Below are 20,296 nucleotides of genomic sequence, written 5' to 3'. Positions count from 1 at the left end.
TTAAGCATTGGAAGCACATTTTTAAATTTTGCACCTTATCCAACAGTTCGAGGAATGACTCTGATTACTTCCTATTCAACTCAACAAGCAACTGTAGTGCACAACTCAGCATCTGTTAACATGCAAACACGTTTCTGTGGTTGTACTGTCAGGATTATCCGAGTGTAGATTTCTAGCATGTAATTTCATCCCGTTTTAAAGCAAGCATGACTGAATCATCCACCACCGCTACAGCACCATTTACGTTTCACTTCTGTGGCTTGACTTTGAAAGCTTGCTCTCGGCAACAACACAGGCTTTGCTGTAAATACATGTATATTGTCATGCTAAAAACTTGGCAACTTTATACGAGATGGACAAAACTTTCTGAACTTTCAATGAAAGTCAACCTTAAAAGATCTTTATTATCTATTTTAAGTCATTTCTATTGCTCCATTCATCAGGGTATTTCAACACAATGTGAAGAACAACTTAAAGCAGCATTAAGCAAGAATTGGTTGTGAAGTTGTGTAGCATAATTCACTTCTACACCACTGTTATAAATACAAATTGGGCTTCAAAAACCCACTGATAGCCATCTGGACACGGATTTGCATTTGTTGACAAGCTGAAAAATACAGAACTGAAAGAGAAAGAAGTATGTGGGCCGAGGTGGGAGAGTAACATTACAGGATTTTACATCAACATGACTCGGGTCACGCAGTGCTACACAGTTCTCATAGTGCACATAGTGCAGAAGCAGCATTCCTAGTTCAAGAGAAAAGTGGTGTGAGACTTTAACAAGTTACTGCTGGAGAGTTAGAACACGGTTAGAGGAACACAGGTGTGCTTGCTGACTTCTCTGTGAGCTGCAGACACTGCTGCTTGTTGAGTTGCTTGTTGAGCTTGTTGTATTTGTTCAGTTGCATCAGAAGCTCAGCTGTCTTTAATTTTAATTTAATTAGATAGACTAGGCATTGGATCTGGCCTTTTTCAAACTGTGCACACTCTAACTCACTCTCTGAGCTGATATTTAGGCAGTGCGGCTGGGCTGAGAGCCAGACACTGTTCACTGCCAGGCAAATCTATAAAAAGTAAATAAAATAAATAAATAATCATAAAAACAGCAGAAATCCAAGAATCCCGATTTCGCAAGCATCCGTTTATTGTGATCTCCCCTGGGGGGTCTGTGTGTGTGAAAGAGCTGTCCCACCAGTGAAAAGACAATCCAAAACAATCAACATTTAAAGTGTCTTTCTCTCTCTCTCTCTCTCTGTCTCTTTCTCTCTCTCTGTTCTAGATGGAGTGTCTGGTTAATTCCAGGTGTGGGTTTTTTTGAGTGTCTCTCTTGCAAATTGATAGCACTGTACAAAGAAAATCAATTTACACCCCCCCCCCCCCCCCAACCCCCCAACACACACACACTATTCTACCCATCTCACTCTACTTCACAATGTGGCACTTTCTGCCTGTCGGTATCTCTGACACTCTCCCCCTCTCTCTCAAACACACACACACACACACACACACACACACACACACACACACTATACACACTCAAACTTCCTGCAGTGTATTCAATTTTATAAATTACTTTCAGGAAGTGTGTAGGGTTTTCTGGTTGTACTGGAAAGTGCAGAGAAACCCATCATGTGTGGATAATTCTGTGCTACACACAGAGAGTTGGAATAGCTGGTTTGGTGTTTGTTTGTTTATTCAATTCAATTCATGTTTACATTTACAAATCGGGGACTGAGGTGTCTGTCTGCAGCTGATGCACTGATTTTCTATAAGCAGGCTGAGAGGCTGGTTGTAACAGATTAATCTCATTAGGTACACTGCTTATGTCGCATCATTGTGCATGTAAAGGTCTGGGATGTGGTACAGTTAGCAAACACACAGTTCTTATACAGACATGCAGATCTCATAGATAGATGCAGGAGAAATGGTCATGGTGTGAAGACCTGAATGGCATCAAAAAAGGCCAAACGTCTGTGGTGAAAGGATTGAGTTATAGCATCTCTAAAATGTATATTGTGAATTTGCTCCAAAATTACCTGGAACAAAATCGTTGGAAGCACTTAAAACCTATAAACCCAGTATTCATAATGCATTACATGGCATACATAATACCTTATAATGACTGTCATAAGCCTGTATAAATACTCCTAACCACTTGCAGCAACATACATTGTACACTTTACAAAGACAAGTTTCATAATGTGTTATGATATCTGGTCTAAGAACAATGTACTGTACATATCAATGCTGTAATGAACTATAACACAGGTTTTGTATACTTTACAACAAAGGTTATGATTCATTATAACATACAGCTGTGATTTCTCAAATTATTTATAATATTTATAAAAAATAAAAAAATAAAAAAATATATATGTATATGTAAATTAGTTTCTTAATGGGTTTTTAAATGTTAAGAGAATTTCATTGTAAGATATAATGCCTTATAGAGTATTATAAGTGCTCTTTACTGGCTGTAAGTGGAGCTAATAATTCCATAACATTTAAATGCATTAAAAGTGCTCTTTACTGGTGTTAACACTTCAATACTTTAATAACGCGTAATTTATAATAAAATATTGTTATAAATATTTTATCACTAAAACGCAAACAAACACAAAAACATAAGATAAGATAAGATAAGATAATCCTTTATTAGTCTCACAGTGGGGAAAAAGTCACCCAGTAATCGAACCCAGGTCGGCGCTTCGTGAGACAGATGCTCTGCCGCTTCACTAAAACATGTACATAGAAAAATTACTTTTCTGTTGTCATTACATGTCTGAATAGTGGCTGAATTGTTTATTGAGAAGGTTTTAATATAATGGAAAAGTTGTCCAAGGGTCCTGTACCTGTGTTCTACCATGCCAGTGCTTCCATTCAATAACCTTTCAGAAGTTGCATTAGAACTTGCAACAGTAAAATACAGCAAACCTGTGTTATAGTGCATGGCAACATTAGTATGTGCAATGTTCTTATGAACAGATATTATAATGCATTATTAGACATGTCATCATAAAGTCATACACTTCTACTTTATAAAGTGTTATGTATGTCCCTACAAGTGTTGTCCGATGAAAAACATATATGACTTTACAGGAGAAGGCCATGATGCTCTTAACTTTGATTGGAAGTCAATGTAAAATAATTTCAATTGGTCTATTCATTCAGACGTATTTAGACAGTGTATATAGCAGCTACAGGGTTCGAGTTTGGAGAAAACTAAAAACAGACCAAAAAGGAGATACATGATTTTCATTGGACAGCAGTGATTTTAGTAATTATACAGGCTTCTGACTTCTGACATTATAAGGTATTATGCACGGCATATAATGCAGTATAAAAGCATTCATAATGCATTATGAATGATAGGTTCATAGAAGGTGTTACCAAATCTTTTTTTACTGACCAATTATTCAAACCATACACACTCAACACACACAAACAGATTTTACAGAAGAGAAATGCAGTCAACTATCTAAAACCAAAGCTAAAGGCTCAGCAGAACAATTCACATTTAGCCTGTGAAGCCAAACCGCAACTCCAGCATTCTCTCTCTCTCTCACACACACACACACACACACTCGCTCTTTCTTTCTCTGTGTGTGTTGTGTATTGCTGAGTAGGCAGTAGAGAGCAGTGCAGAAGCAGCTGAGTGAGCGTGTGGCTCCTACACTCTCCATTATGGCCCACAATATGCTCCTACTGTAGGTCACCTGGCACTGCACACACACAGGGCCAGCGGAGTCAGCGATTAGGCAGTGATCAGCTTAATATGAGCGAGCAGACCCACTTATTTAACCACCAGCTCTCTCTTTCACAGAGCGAGTGTGTGTGAGTGTGTGCGAGTATGTCAGTGCCCCTGCGGTGGACGCTGAGAGATAAGGAGAGAATTCTATAAGTCTATAATCTTGTCCTGTGATTCCTGCATTACAAAGCACAACCCTACAAATCAGCCTCCACACACATATAGCCTCACATACACACAAACACACAGACAGCGCCACTGAATACTGATAATAACGTCTGTTTTACTGCTTGCTCCACAGATGTGGGAAGTGCTGACGGTCACTACAGCATTATTACCTGCTAATTGTGATCAGCAGCATGGTTCAAACTGCTGAACTACTACCACCAACTTCTGCTAGACCTCTTCACCCAGTTCACCCAGAGGAAAGTACAGGTTCCCAGAAGGAGCTGAAAGAAGCGAGAGCTCTTCAGGAATCAAGGACACTGCACACTGAACTGTAAATGAACACAGATTTACAGCACGAACCACAGAAGGATGTCAAAGAGCTGCTTTCTAAATTTCTGTTTTTCAGAAATGTTTTTTCTATGCAAAAGTTTGGACACAACCTCAATATCAGTGGGTCTCTCGCCCTTTTGGAAAATGCATAACAAGCATGTGGAGGCAGGTTTGGTGAGATGCAGGCAGGGGAGAAAGCAGCCAATCAGAGGGTTTTCTACAGTGGTTCTATTGCTGTACCATCCAAAACCAAAGCTAAAGACACCCCCGTTCAAGCGCCATTGCGTTGATTCTCTGCAGTCTGCTACAGGAGACAAACCTAAAGAATATCTCTCGCATCCCTCTGAGCATATTTGAGGAATGCATGTTAGGGGTCCATTATAAGCATGTAGAGGTAGGGCTTAGTGAGACACAGGCAGGAAAGATAGTGGCCAATCAGACGCTGAGCAGTGGAATCCTTTCCCTACTACGTAATAGAGAGAGACAAAATTCTGATGTTCTGCTGCGTCTGTGTATGAAATCGTTACTGATGGACAAATCAATTGTTGTGCTGTAATAAGTGTGTTGGTAGTAGGGCTGGGCGATATGATAAAAATACTACATAACGATATTTAAAGACTTTTTTGTGATACACAATATTTATCACGATCCATGTAACTGCAGACTAAATACATTGGCAGTGACAGATCCTTAAAAACTACTACTCAGATACTCTCCTGTACTGAATACAGTGATTTTTATTCAACATCTGCTGCTCTTAATCTAATTAAACCAGTCTAATTACACTGTAGGTAATGAAACCTGCAGCTGATCAGTGTTTATTAAGCACTAACAGTATCCTCCATATGCTTAAAAAAGCATTTTGTTATCATGATTACAAACTTTATTACACAGTACAATAAAATATTGCCATATTGCCCAGCTCTAGTTGGTAGTTAGTTAAAAAAAAAAAAGATCCCGCACAACCATTAAGTCTGTTCATGCCGTACTGAGACACACTGGAGATCAGCCTGTAAGCTATTTATTTACAGTTATTTACAGTCCTTCATTAAAGTAAGTCTGATCTATTGAGGGAACTGAACCAATCCATACAGTCACTACAGAGAAGTCCTACTAGCTGTGTCCTTTTACCCTACATACCAATACCTATACTGACCAACAACCTATCTTGAATGATCTCTAATGTAATGAAGTGTTTAAACACTTTCTGTGGAAAAGAACAGTTTCAGACAAGGTTTATGATTTATGCACAGTAATGCACATGTCCAATAATGATGATTCTGTGACTGTTCACTTTCTTTCACTGTTAGCGACATTAGCATTACTGACTGAACAACAATAAAAACTCTGGAGTCTTTTTTATTATTATACACAAAAGATGGTTCGAAATGTACCCTCGAGGGCCCCACCTCAGTGACAGCCTTTAGTTGAAAAGCAGTTTAGTATGTTTTAGCTGAGTTTCTTATTGTCTGATAAAAATAAAAAATAAAAAATGCATCAAATCCGTTGTGCAAATGGAAACACCTCTTCACATTAAGCGAGTAATGCACTGAATTAAGTTTCCACATCAATAAAATATATTACATCAGCGTGATTTAGCCTTTCAGGTTCCTTGCGTGGTAATAATTGTGTTGATGTCATATATTTTATTCATGAGGGTGTACACACGTAGACTTTTTAATCAATCCCCTGCGTTACTTTTTTAGTGTTGTAAAGAACTAAGGCTAAGCTCAGAGTCAGCGTCTCTGACAGTCTTGCTGAGTCCTCGCATTAAGCCGGACATTATCGTCTTGCTACCATTAACCACTCTAACAACCCGCGTCTTAATCTCGGCCTGCATTATCGTTTCGTTCCCGCTTCCTCCTCTTCCTCATTCCGTCTCCTCTATGTTCTTATCTCCAGTGGCCGTTTATTAGCAGCGGACCGCGGGCCCTGAAAGTCTGTGGGGAAATAAATCGATGGGCGTTTGACTGCGGATAAGGCCCGTTTACTGCCTGCGGGAAAGTGGTCGTTATATCATTAACTGGACACTGTGTTCTTGCACTGACCTTTAGAACAGGTCGAGATGGGGATACACACACTCCTGCCCTGGCTTAATAAATGTGCTCACGTAGAAAATGGAGAAGACGGAAAGTGTTTGTGTGTCTGTGTCGGTGTGTGTGTTTTCAGGGTATATGCATGTGTGTTTGTCTAAGTGTGTAAGCGAGTGTGTGTTTTGGTATATGCAGGAAAATAAATGGGAAACAAGCAGGCAAATGTCAGGCTATAGCTGACATTTTAATGGGTACATGCTGCGGTCTACATGAAACCGCATATTGCTTTATTCAAGGCCTAGCAGGGAGGGCGGGCTAGAAGGAAAGAAAGTGAGGAATTGAGGGAAAAATACAAGCAGGGAACATGAGAAATGCATTGCATTTCGGTTGGTGGAATACGTGTGTGACTCTGTGTGCCAGTAGGAATTTCAAACTCAGGGCCACTAGCCTAATGATCTTCTCCAAGAGGGACTAGCCAAACTCTCCTGAAATATAGGGCATCCTATGTGTTTTTAAAAACTAATTTCAAACTACATCACTTATATACACCGATCAGCCATAACATTAACACCAAAGACAGGTGAAGTGAAAAACCTTGGTTATCTTCATCTACAGTGGCATACATCAATGAGTGGGATATATTAGGAAGCAAGTGAGAAGTCAGTGATGGCTAGACACATGGGTTTAGAGAGTCTCCAAAACAGTAAGCAGGTCTTGTCAGGCCAGTGGTTAGTACCTACCAAAAGGGCTCCAAGGAAGGACAACTGGCAACAGAGTCATGCGCACCTAAGCCTCACTGATGTTCATGAAGGCCCCACCTTATAACTTACAGGACTTAAAGGATCTGATGCTAACATTTTGGTGCCAGATATCACAGGACAAGATCAGAGTGTATCTCCAGCGGGACGTTTGGGTTAATAGGGTTAAATGTCTGTGCTGTCATGAAATGCCAATTTTTTTTTTAATCAGGGACTGACAGCTTTTTTTTTTTAGGCCTACCCTTACATGACTGGGACTGGTATAGGAGTGATTTTCCAGTCGGAACAAGAAATTAATCCCCGTCTATTTGTGGGCTTAAGTTGTTGTCCACTACGTCATACAAGCACAAAAAAAGGGAAAAACAGCATGATCACAAGGTAAAGGTGTAATAAATATGAAAAACTGATATGCAGGGGTCATACGAAGTGTCACAGGCTGGATGTGGACTGTGGACTGGTTGTTTGTGACCTTTCTGGTGATAAGGAGTGGGTCAAAGCAGGTGCTGAGGAACAGAGCAGCTTGCTTCCTCTGTGCTGGCTGAATGAAACCAGCTTTGATCGCTATCTCCACAACAGATCAGAGAAGAAAAGAAATTTCTGCAGGGAACATTGCTTTCATATCAGCACATCAACACAGACATGAGATAATCTCTTACTCTGTGTGTGTGCGTGTGTATGGTACAAAAAAAATGCCTGTAAACACTGAATGCTAAAGGGGTAGTAGTCCTGGCTTTCACACACCTCATACATTTACACTTTTACATACCATGTACATAAGTATATAATACACTGTTATTATTGATGGTATGACTGGTCTTGGCATATTGACATTAGATGCCCTCAACTTAGTTGATCTCCAGAAGCAAGATCATAACTGTCTTAATTATATGACTTATTTGACTCATTTTGGCAAAGCAATTAAAACTGGCTAAATCTAAATGAACTAGCCCATTACAAAGAGCTGGCAAAATATTCCTAGTTATCCCATTCTCAACTCCTTCATGCGGGGAGATGAGTCGACTCTTGATTCTCAAAAATGCCTAGAGATGGGAAAATCAAGTCGTTTGGGAAAGAACTGCTAGTGCTATATGGTGGAACATTCATTCACCCAGACATGTGGGTATCCAATCAGAATAGAACTGATATGATCACTGCAGTTGTGTCCAGCTTAGCTGAGGCTAGAAGGGTACATACTTTGACCAGCTGAGTTCAAAAGGGGAGTTTATTTTGTTTTTCACTGTAACTTTGAGATATTTTAATAGCATTAGCACTGGAAATAAAATACACCAACACAAATGCAATAAAAATCTCTGCATTTGATTTTTTTTTTGGCCCGACCCGTCAATGCAAGTCTGACTCTAGAATCGATGTGCAACCACTAAGGGACCAATCGGGTCTTAAGTATTGACAGAACGGTCAATGACTATACACCAGCAACTGGCCCTGAGTTCACTTTTGACCAATTAGTTCTCTATCTTTGCCAACACTGGCCCTCTGAGTGTTAGACAATAGAAAGGGCAGATGTTTTACTGAAGAGCACACTCCTAACTCAGCAGTTCCACACTTCTCACTTAGTACAGAACTTACATATTAGGTTCACAGCAGTTACTGAATAATTCATAGTAGTTTCGGAATACCACAATCATTCAGCCTAGCACTGGCCCCAAGCTTTCACCATTACACCAACCATGGCTGCACAAGTAATGTTATTTTACTCTCTAGTCTAGGGCTGGGCAATGTGGCCAATTTTGTACATTTTATTTTAAGTCTGACATTTTTTCTCATTACTTTCTATATGTTTTGAGTACATAGATAATAATAATAATAATTTTATCGTGTAATTTTACAACAAGTATTTTGGTCTTTAAAACACATCTCTTAATTAGCTATTTTCATATCTAGGCTGGTTTGCCTGATCTAAACAGTTAATATATGGCAATACAACAGCTACAAAGACCTCATATTTCTTCTTGCTGTGTGAAAATATTCATGATAAATAGAATAAAATCTCAGTACAACAACACTGACACTGAAGTTGAATTTTTTCTCTTCTCTAAAAAGCTATTATGGGGATACGAGGTCTTCTTACCACAGTGGCAATCAGACTACAATGTCTAATGTCATGCTTATTCATTCAAATTCTGTTAAACCCCCCATGAGGAAAATCTGAGTAGGGCTTGCTTTGTGACTGGGCTGCTATCCCACAACATTGACCAATTTGTGTTGGCTGTCACGCCATTTACTTCCAGTTTGTTCCTCTGATGTTTCATCTCTACTGTAAAGATCAGCCGCCGCTCCTCTGCGACCGCCAGGAAGAAGTTAAGCTGTTACTTCACGATTACTTCAGAAAAGCATGTTCCACTGTTCATATTTTTAGATGTTGCTGACATACATTGCTTATGTAGATTGCATCGTTGTGTTCTCGTGACAGTGTCTCCTGGGGCCGACGTCATGCTCCTCTGGAGTAGAGCAAATCTAGGCCAAGCCAAAGTCCCAGCACTCCGCCGCTTCACTACCCTAATGAGAGCAGATATATTGACTTCATTACGGTGCTTGAAGTTGCACTTGTAACTGAAGTAGTTTTCAGGAGTGCTCTTTAATTTTTGAATTTTTATATTATTTTTGGGGCTTCATCCAATGTTTATCTCTTTTATCAACCTCTTGTTTGTGTGCCAGGTCATCCCAGCTGTTTCTTCTTTTCGTTCTTATTCTATATTCCCTCGCCAGTCCCTCTTTTTCGGGCTCCGTTTCGCTCTATGTGTCGCAGCTTTTTGTTTGATTTCTCTCTGAGATTGATTGTAATGATGAAACGAAGCACCTCAAATGCATATTTTATTACCGCATTAAATCCCGATGCCTATCTCACCCTCACATTGATTTCTGGTAAAACACATAGTGCATGAATACATTAATGAAGTAAAGGGCATATTATTGTAGTCTTTTATCTTTTTAATGCGATTCCGTTTCATATCTGATGATTTTATCTGCGTCTCTGTCTCACGGCTGATCATTAGGAAGCTATTTCCCCCTCTTTTCATGTCTCTCTTTCATTTCATTGTTATCCTTGTATTGCTCTCCATCACTCTCTACTTTGGAGGTGGACATTTGCTCCATACACAGGAGCTGTGAGAGTGAAACAACACAAAATCCATTGAGAACACGCCTAAAACAGCCTTTTAGTGCGAGCTAGATCCACATTACTTGTGTGTGCATGTGTACATGTCCATATACATACATGCCTAAAGCAGCAAGTTCATTGGCACAGAAGTCTAAAATCAAGCACCAAGCCATGCAGTCTGACTTTACACAAATTAGTGAAAGAATTAGTCTTTCTAAAAAGTTCACCAAATTCCAGTGTGGTCCTGTAATCTTAAATCATAAAACATTTCTTCTATCTACTGTGAGTGGTATTATTGCTTTTATTGAACAGTGGAACGAATGCAACTGAAGTGTCAAACCATGTAAAGTGTTCCAAACTTCATGGAATAGGTTTCCATTGCCGAGTAGATGCATGCAAGCCTTACATCCTCAATACCAAGCATTGGATAGAATGGTGTAATGCACACCACCACTGGACTCTGGAGCGGTGGAAACATGCTCTGTGGAGTGACTAATGGGTTTGGCAAATGCCATGAGAACATCACCTGCTTGAGTGTATTGTGCCAACTCTAAAGTTTGGTGGAGGAGGGATAATGCTATGGAGTTGTTTTTAGGGGTTAGCCTAAGCCCCTTAGTTCCAGTAAAGGGAAATCTTAATGCTTCAGCATACCAGGCTCCATAAAGGCATGATTGGATTAGTTGTTTGTGGAATAACTTGACTGGCCCACACAGAGTCCTGACCTCGACCCCATCAAACACCTCATCTCTCATCCAGAATCAATGGCCTAACAAGTGCTCTTCTGGATAAATGGGCAAAACCTTGGAGAGACACACTCAAATTTCCACAAATTATTGTGGAAACCCTTCCGAGAAGAGTCGAAGCTGTTATAGCTGCAAAGGAGGACCAACTTCATATTAGTGGCTATGGGTTTAGAATGGGATGTCAAAACTACTGTAGGTGTCAAAATACTTTTGTCCATACAGTGAATGTTCTTTTTGGTATACTGAAATATAGCTGCCATAATTCTACCTCCAAAAACTTTTTCTTCTTTTTCTCCATATTATTATCAGTATTACTATTTTGTTCTTGTCCTCTGGTACTGGACTTTTAGCTATCCCTAAATTCACTATGGCCACCACAAGAGGCTTATCTTTCAAGAATAAAGCCACAAATCTGCCATTCTGTCATTATTGCAAGTGATTGTGTTGTTCTTGATACTGGCAATAAATCTTAAATATTGGAAGAACACTAGCTACTACTGACATTATGTCAAACTCATTCGATGAAATAGATCAACTGAAGTGACCGCCTTTTTGAAATATATACACTATATATATATATATATATATATATATATATATGTGTGTGTGTGTGTGTGTGTGTGTGTGTGTGTGTGTTGGTTGAGTAAAGGCAAGAGTGGGGAGAGGATTGGAAAAGGTGAAGAGAGGAAAAGAGAAATGTCAGGGAGGACAAAAAGTAGGAGGAGAGCAGACATGGAGAGAGTAAGAAAGAGGAGGAGACCGACAGTGAGAGATAGATGGAAGTCCATATCCAAGGCCAAGAGGATGATACTAGACTGTAAATTGGGCACCTGGGTCTCTTACTGCCTTTGGTCTTAAACATACAGACACACACTCACCCACTCAACCAGACACACACTACACTGCCAGATACTCAATGCATTTCTTTGCAGTGGTTTTTGCACATTGACAATCCAGCCTTATATTACTAGATTACATTATTCAATACTTCAAGTATTACTTTTATTTAATAATTGAATTATGTCATTGTGAGGATTTTAAAATGAAAATTGGATGAATATTCTTTAGACTTCTTTCACTTTCTGGCAATCTGCAATGAGCTGTTAATCATTTAGGTGCTGGTCTGACTATTAAATTACTGCACTCTAGATCTAGCTCTCCGACTGTCTGTCTGTCTGTCTGTCTGTCTGTCTGTCTTTCTATCTATCTATCTATCTGTAGATCTGTCTGTATATCTACCTGTAAGTGAAGTACATTTGTCTCTCTGACTATCTACTCTTCTGTCTATCTATCTACCTATATATCTGTCTGTTTGTCTACCTGTCTGTAAGTGGACAAGTCTGTCTATCTGTAAGTGAAGTAGATCTATCTATCTACGGATCAATATATCTGTAAGTGAAATAGATATGTCTGTTGATCTGTCTATTTATCTATCTATCTATATAAAATCTGTCTATCTATCTGTATGTGAAGTGGACATGTCCATCTATCTGTCTATTTGTAAGTGAAGTATATCTGTCTGTCTGTACGTGCAGTAGACATGTCTGTAAGTGAAGAAGATCTGTCTAAGTGAATCAGTCATGTCTGTCTGCTTGTAAGTAAAGTAGATCTATCTGTCTGTAAGTGAAGTAGATCTGTCTATCTATCTGTAAGTGGATCAGGCATGTCTGTCTGTCTATATATCTGTAAGTGAAGTAGATCTGTCTATCTGTCCGTAAGTAGTGAAGCAGACTGGCTACTGTCAGTGGAGCCGAGTTCACTGAGTTCATCTGCCGCATCCTGGGATATTTTTATGGCCTGTTCAAAAAGACTGAGACACAGAAGCACACTCTTTATGACAGAGCTTTAAGACACATCTCCAGGACCTTGAGTAGGCTGAGAACACACAAAAGATCATCTTTATAAATGCTAAAAAGCTAGAAAGCCATTTAAAATCACCAGCAAACGCACATATTCAAACACGAGCATGCCGCAAAGCTGGACTTGTGAGAGTTTATATGTGTGCGTGTGTGTGTGATGGTGGTGGATGAGTGCTGTCTCTGCCTGTAAATGTATGTTGTTCCACTTCCTTGCTTTTGAGTGTGTTTCCAAGGAAACAGACTTCTGCCAGAATCAACAGGCATACTGATAAATTACCGAGGCCAAACACACACACACATACTCCAACTTAGCTCGATTTGACTGACTTGTGGTTTGGTAATGAGCTGTATTTTGCAGCATGCTTGCATTGCTGAGATTTCCAAATGAACTCAGCTGGACATGATCCTTTCTACTGATGTGCAAAATACAACCAATCCCTTTAGCAATTATCAGTTTCTGCTAAGCCTTTGTATGTATGTATGTATGTGTGTGTGTGTGTGTGTGTGTGTGTGTGTGTGTGTGTGTGTGTGTGTGTGTGTGCATGCATGAATCACCTGGTGTCCTGCCAGAGAAGAATTGGTCTGCCACAGCCAAGCTGAGCATGGCAGCATAAACATACATCAGCATTCATCTGAAGCTAATACAGAGATTTACAAGGTCTAAACACACACACACACACACACACACACACACACATACACACACACATGAACACAATTAAGGAGAGACAACTTTAAATCAAAATTGAATCCTAGAAAAGTCAAGAGCTCTGAGAGAATCCTGTTCAGCTCCTATGTAATACTTACATAGATGCTAGGGGTGGTATGTCCATATCATATCATGGTGTGGAATGAGTTCAGTATAGTGTGTGTGTGTGTGTGTGTGAAAGAGAAGTGTGTGTGTGTGTGTGTGGGGGGGGGGGGGGTATTTAAATAGACAGACAGATAAATAGACAAATATTTATTTATTTTTTTGTCTATTTATTGACTCTGGACTGCCCTGTAGTGGATTTATTGCTTAACATCTGTGTGACCAGTGACGATTACATAGTCTGAGCATAAATAAGGCTTTACTGGTGTGTTATTGGGAAATAACCAGTCACTGCAGACAAAGAGGATTACTCCAGACATGATTCCACTGGCAGGGAGTTTGCGGCACAAAGCAAAAGTGGACTTTTACACAGGCACATGCCTTAAGCATGATCAATGTGGCTGCCGCTTGCTGCATGACCATGCTTGCCGGGCAGAAAGTACGGTAAACCAGTTTCCTAGTGGAACTCGCACTTGTGAATTTTGGTTTCGTACACTCCTATATAAGCTATGCGTACTGTGTATTCTCGTGACAACTGCATGTGATGAACTGTGACATCTGACATCTGTATTATGTACCATCAAGAATACTTAGATCTCAGGGTGCTGGCTTCTTAGTAGTTCCCAAAATTCAGAAAACCTCAGCAAGGGTAAGAGCCTTATAAAGCCCCCAACTCTGGAATAACCTTCCAGATAATGTTTGGGACTCAGACACAGTCTCACTCTTTAAATCTAGGCTGAAAACTCATCTGTTTTGTTTAATTTTTGGTAATTAATGTTTCCCCTTAGATAAAGGTTGTAGGTCCATGGATTCACGCACACAGGCAATTGTAGTATACTGAGATGCTGGAGCTGTCGTCTCGCTGCTTGTACGTGATCACTCAGGTTTGTGGACGGTGCAGAAGATGGGAGCTAGCGTTTCAGGGTGCTCCCATGTCTGTGTTACCTTCTGGCTCTCTCCTTTTAATTAGGCTGTTATAGTCAGACCTGCCAGGGTCATCAAACACACTCTAATACTGCTCAACATTCTCTGCTCTCCATAAATTCTTTCAGAACTAATTCTCTTTACCTTCTCCGAGTAAATGGTCACCCTGCCCGACCTGCTGGAAGATTGCCCGCTGAGGTCCCCTCTACCTGCGTCAGACCAGCTGCCATCTACCAGTCCAACCAACAGGCCTTGCCCCCACCATCACCCATGCCAAACCAGCAGCACACCATCCTACCACTGCTACCTAATGACCATGTTAAAACCTAAATGCACTCTTAACTATCTGCCACTATTATTATCACCAGTATTAACTATCATTACTCTCATTACTCTTATCATCACTGCCATGACTATATTAAGTTCTACTACATACATACTACTACTATATTATGATTATGATCAGAGCAGTTCAACAGTATAGATGGTTTAGTGACTTCAATAATTATCAATAATGTATAAATAGTTCTGATCAGAGGAGGATGGGTCGGGTCCCCCTTTGTGAGTTCCTCCCAGTTTTTCCTTGCCACTGTCTCTCTTGCTCACTAGGGGTCTTGGATTTTCATATCTTCTTGTGTTATTTCTTTTTTTCTGTCTTTTACTAATTATGTAAAGCTGCTTTGTGACAACAGTTGTAAAAAGTGCTATACAAATAAATTTGACTTGACTTGACTACTGTGGTGGTCCAGTATGAATACATATGCCGCTATGAACCTAATAGAGGGTGTATTTTACTCTTTACAGTTTGCTTAAATGACCAATACTCCACAATTATCATTTGCTTTGTATAAAAAACAGCTGTAATTCACACCTACCTGTGAATCTTTAACTATTCTTGAATTTAGCAGGCTATTTTCTTACTGTGCTTTTAGACTGATAGAATGAACTCTACTCAGCTTTTCTGCCCTGAATTGTGTCTAATTCAAAGGATTGAATTGTGCAATAACAACACTTTTCATTACTTCAGCACAAATGTGTAAGGTTCAGCCATACCAACTCCTAACAGGTGTAAAAAATCCAGGACATAGTTCTGCACTCCACACAGGCACACATTCACTGCTATCAGAATGGGTTGTATTAAAGAGCTAATGGTCTGGGCTATTTTTAGGGTTTGGGAAAGCCCCTTAGCTCTGGTGAAGGGTGGTGGTAATGCTCCAGCAATAAATTTTACATAATTATTCACTTTCAACTTTGTTGCAACAGTTTGGGGAAGACTCTTTCCTGTTCAGGTGTGACTGTGATGAAAAACCATTTCCATAAAAGCATGATTTAATGAGTTTGTTGTGGAAGAATCTGGCTGTTCTTGGTGTACTTCACAGTGCCCCATAGCTGCGGGAAGGTATTATGAGTAGGGGGGTGTAGAGCTAAGAAGGGGGAGGGGCGGGGTTGGGGGCGACACCCTACAACTTCAGAAGTTTTTCGATGCCACTGCAAACATGCAAATATTAGACATACACTGAGTATGATCTTGGACTTCCAACCTCCGACAGCAAGTACAACACATACCTGTATATACTTACATATACACAAGTTAATTAACAGAGTTAACCATGTTAACTGCTTTAACGCACACTTGCAATGCAGCAGCACAAACCACATTCTTTAAATGGCAACAGGTCCAGGTGCTTTTGTTTGCCCCAAACCTAGCCTTTCTCTCAAGGTTGGCACTTATGAAAGCCTTCATTAGAGCATCAGCATCGGAACTGTACAAATGCATAAGTGCTAGATGTGTCAGTCTCTTCTGCGTCATTGTACTGGGTAACCTTGTTTTCAGTCAGCACCGGGTAGAGAATGTTCTTTCAGATAAAGCGCCTTAGACTGGAAGGTAGAAGCAAAGCTTTATGAAGTCCTCAGCTTATTGGAAAACACCCCTTGTTTGGAGCTTAGACACATTTGAAGCTATGTCTAGCATACTGTTACATGAAAAATCACAAATGACGTCTCCCAGCATTTGAAATTGAAGTTCCAGTCAAACTCTAACAGGGTTTAGCAGCTGAGGAAGATGGAGGGACTCCACTGCCACTGTTTGTTCCTAGCCCTTAGTGTTAGCAGCCTCAATGACAGCCTTCTCTCAGAGAGCTGCTATTTTCATGCCATCTTGGTCAAATCTCATTGTTAGTGCCACACTAACCAAGCCCACTGCTTTGTAAAGCTCTTGTGGCCATCTAACCTCTGCTACTGCCTCCGGTTCTGATGTGTGAGGATAATGGACTTGGGTTTTACTCACTCTCATCACCTGCATCACCTGGCACCATGTCATTTTGGCTCAAAGAGCACCGACCTCACTGAACACCTTTGCAAGCCAGGTCTGTTTGTCCTGCATCAATGCCTGACCTCACAAATGCTCTTTTGCCTGAATGGATACAAATGCCCACAAACAGAATTAAGAGCGTGTGGAAAGTCTTGAGTTGAGGCTATTACAGAATAAATGGGAAAGGGTGGTGACTCCATATGAATGCTCATGGTTTTGGAATGGGATATCCATCAAGTTCATATAGGTGTTATAGTCCATGGTCTATACAGTCTGCTCCTGACCATATAGAGTAAGTAAATGTATTATTTGGAATATCCAGGGATGAGACACAGAATAAGAATCAGTCGGCTCATTCCAAGCAGAGCCAATATTTTATATTTCCAGTCTTGCATTCCAGCACTAACACAGCATAACATAATTAATCGCTACCAGATTCCAAATTAATATTTCTGTTCCAGAACAATTAACAATGATGACATTTTATTGTTGTGGTTTAGTTCCTGGCACAATAACCTTCATTTATGGTTTTGGTTTTGACTCCTCAACTTGTTCAGAGCCCTGGTGACATTACAACTGCAATGAACTGAAAATATTTGGACTTTCCATATTTGAAAATATTACTTTCCATATTTGGACTGACTGAAAAGAAGGGTCCTTAAACAATGTAACTCTTACTTATTTATTTAATTTCCCCCCAATTTAGCCATACCCAGTTTGCACTCACGAGCTGCCTCTTTTACACAATGCCACCAGCACTGGGAGGTTGAGGGGTGTTTCCTCCAACATGCTTAGATAACAGTGCCAGTAGTGAGAGACAAAGGGTCATTCCATTCCTGCCCACCATGGATGGCTGTGGCATCACAGAGGATCAAACCTGCCAGCGCTTAGACTGTTGTGCCACCTGGGAGCCCCATTAACCTATTTTATTAGAAAAGTAAGGGACATTTTTTGGGTTTTACAGAGTCAGGGTTTTCTCTTTGTCAGCATTATCTTATCCTTAGCCCCTCTTCTCTCTCTCTCAGTCCCTCATTCCTACCTTCTCTTTCTTTCTCATTAACACTGGCCACATCCCATGTTTGTTTGCCTGCTGGCCTCATTGCCCTGAGCACCCATGGCTGATTAAACTCTTCCTGGCCTTTCTCTCCAGCCGTAGATTCAGAGAAGCCTAATGACCCTGCACTGAGGCAGAGTGAGTCGCCACAGTCAGCTGATCTATCTGATCTCTCCCTCAGTGATGGATGTGTCCTTCAGCTTTACCAAATTATCCTGAAAATCCATGCCCACAAACCAGAGTGGGAGGGAGAGAGAGAGAGATAGAGGGAGGAACTAGAGAGAAATAGTGGGGGTAAGAGAGAGAGAGAGAACAAGTGATAAAAAGAAGGGGGTGGAGGGAGGGAGAGAGTGAGAAAGAGAGAGAGAGAGAGAGAGAGAGAGAGAGAGAGAGAGAGAGAGAGAGGGAGAGAGAGAGAGAAAGAGAGAGGGGGGTACAGTACAGAAGCATATAGAGAAAGAGTGACAGGTTAATTTAAAAATTGAACTTTTTAAGTGAAACCCAGAGCAATCTGACATTCAAACTCAGACACCACACAACACACACACACACACACACACACACACACACACACACACACACACACACAAACGTATATGCATATATGTGCGTGTGTGTATCCAGCACTGCGGTTTTGGAACTGTCTCTGCTCAGTACCTGATAAGAGAGCAGCCCAGAGGGAACCATCTCTGACCTTTTCAATCCTACCCTCAACACACACTCTTTCTCTCTCCTTTAACTCTCATCTCTCTCTCTCTCTCTCTCTCTCTCTCTCTCTCTCTCTTTCTCTCTCTCTCTTTGTGTTGTAGGGTATTGGAGAGAACAGGCAGAGTATCTCCAAGGGCAGTTCCAGGTCAGATTCCGATGCTGTTAAAGGGATTCATGTGGGACTACATGTTTGAAAAAGCATGTTGGAGATCTGTCCCTGCAGGGTACGCAGAGCTGATACGGCTGTGTACGACTGCAGCTCAGATTCTGCCGCCCAGCTCAGACCCTCTGATCGTCTGTATGTCTAACCTATTGGTAGACTCGCCTGTTTCAAGTTGGGCTTACTTTGGTGGTTTCTGACACTGTATGGCAAATCAACATCATAGCAACATTAGCCTTGTAGCCCCAGTCCAAAATAAATAAATAAATAAAGAAAGAAAGAAGTAAACCTCACCACAGCATGCCTTTGGGGTGAGCTGGAAATTTGTGCAAATCTAGTTTTTAGAGCTTTAACATCATCAACTGAACTCCTTGGATATAAGCACCTGTCATCAGAAGTCTGAACACAGTGTTCACAGTGGTAAGACTGAACAACTCCAGCACTGCCAAAACCATCCACTAAAGGAAATCACACACTCACTTTTTAAACTGAATATTTTATGATTCAAGAAAACTTGAAATATAGACTGCAGACTTTTTTGATATTCTACAGCAACAGTTAAAGAATAACTATAGTTGTTGGCTGTACGGTCCAAGGTCAGCACAGTCGCACCAGAGCCATTCGGAGGCCTAAAAATCTAAAGCAGGTCTATTCAAGGCTGGCTGTTAGACTGTTATTTCTCAGGTCACACACAAACCACATGGCATCAGCAACTTAATAAAACAAAAGCCAATGAAAACACAGTTACAGAAATTAAAACAGATTGATGTAAATGAGAAGTAAAGGGTTACTGAGTGTGTCATAATACACATTTTCCATCATTGGTGTCGCCCACACACTGTCTACACACACTGAAATCAGTTCTCGAAACCAATATTTGTTCTGTCATTACCTGCATTTTATTGAGGCTCAGAAAAGGCCTACAACCCTGCACAGTGACACGACCCCAAAACGATGAACAGCTGTTGAGGGTAGCTATTGACTTACTGGAATGAAACAGTCTCTCAGCTTTGCACTCATGAATGGGTTCTTTGAGCGATGGGCTGAAGTTCTCTAATGATCCATTGAGGGATCCTGCTTTTTACTTTGTATTCCGTCTCTCTGCAGCTTGGTCGGAACTGAAGTTGGCTTATTTGCCAGCTTCTTAATTGAATTCCCATTCCACCTTAATTGCTATAGCAGTTGCATTCTGGTGCCCATTCTGAATGTGTTTAGACTCCTGAATGAAACTGCTCCACTTCTTTAGGTGGAAAGAGAAATCGAAATCAATGCCAACCTCAGTTTCATTCCCACACTGGAGTTGAAACCATTATGGTGTTTAGTGGAGTCCCAGAGAGGTTTTGTGCCCAGTGGCCACACATTTAGAAAAGAAAGGGGCAAAAAAACACACAACTCTCAAGTAAATGGCTTACAATAATGCAAGCACCAATTCAGAACTATTATTCAGCTGTTGGGATGCTGTGGGTCTGAAGTCCCGAAGATTCTATACACTGCTGTCAGGAAAGATATTGTATAATAATAAATATACACTATATATATTGTACTAGTGCTGTCAAAAATGTATCAATATA

General features: G+C 40.5%; 1 protein-coding gene across 1 annotated transcript in view; it reads right to left on the bottom strand.

Annotated features, from left to right (window-relative positions):
• The window catches only part of spock1 (SPARC (osteonectin), cwcv and kazal like domains proteoglycan 1), a 303,961-nt gene that overhangs the window by 97,421 nt on the left and 186,244 nt on the right, over nucleotides 1-20,296 (bottom strand). The window lies entirely within an intron of this gene.

Source organism: Salminus brasiliensis, chromosome 2, assembly GCF_030463535.1.
Source record: "Salminus brasiliensis chromosome 2, fSalBra1.hap2, whole genome shotgun sequence".
Lineage (NCBI taxonomy): Eukaryota > Metazoa > Chordata > Actinopteri > Characiformes > Bryconidae > Salminus > Salminus brasiliensis.
This window is presented reverse-complemented; position numbering and strand designations above follow the sequence as displayed.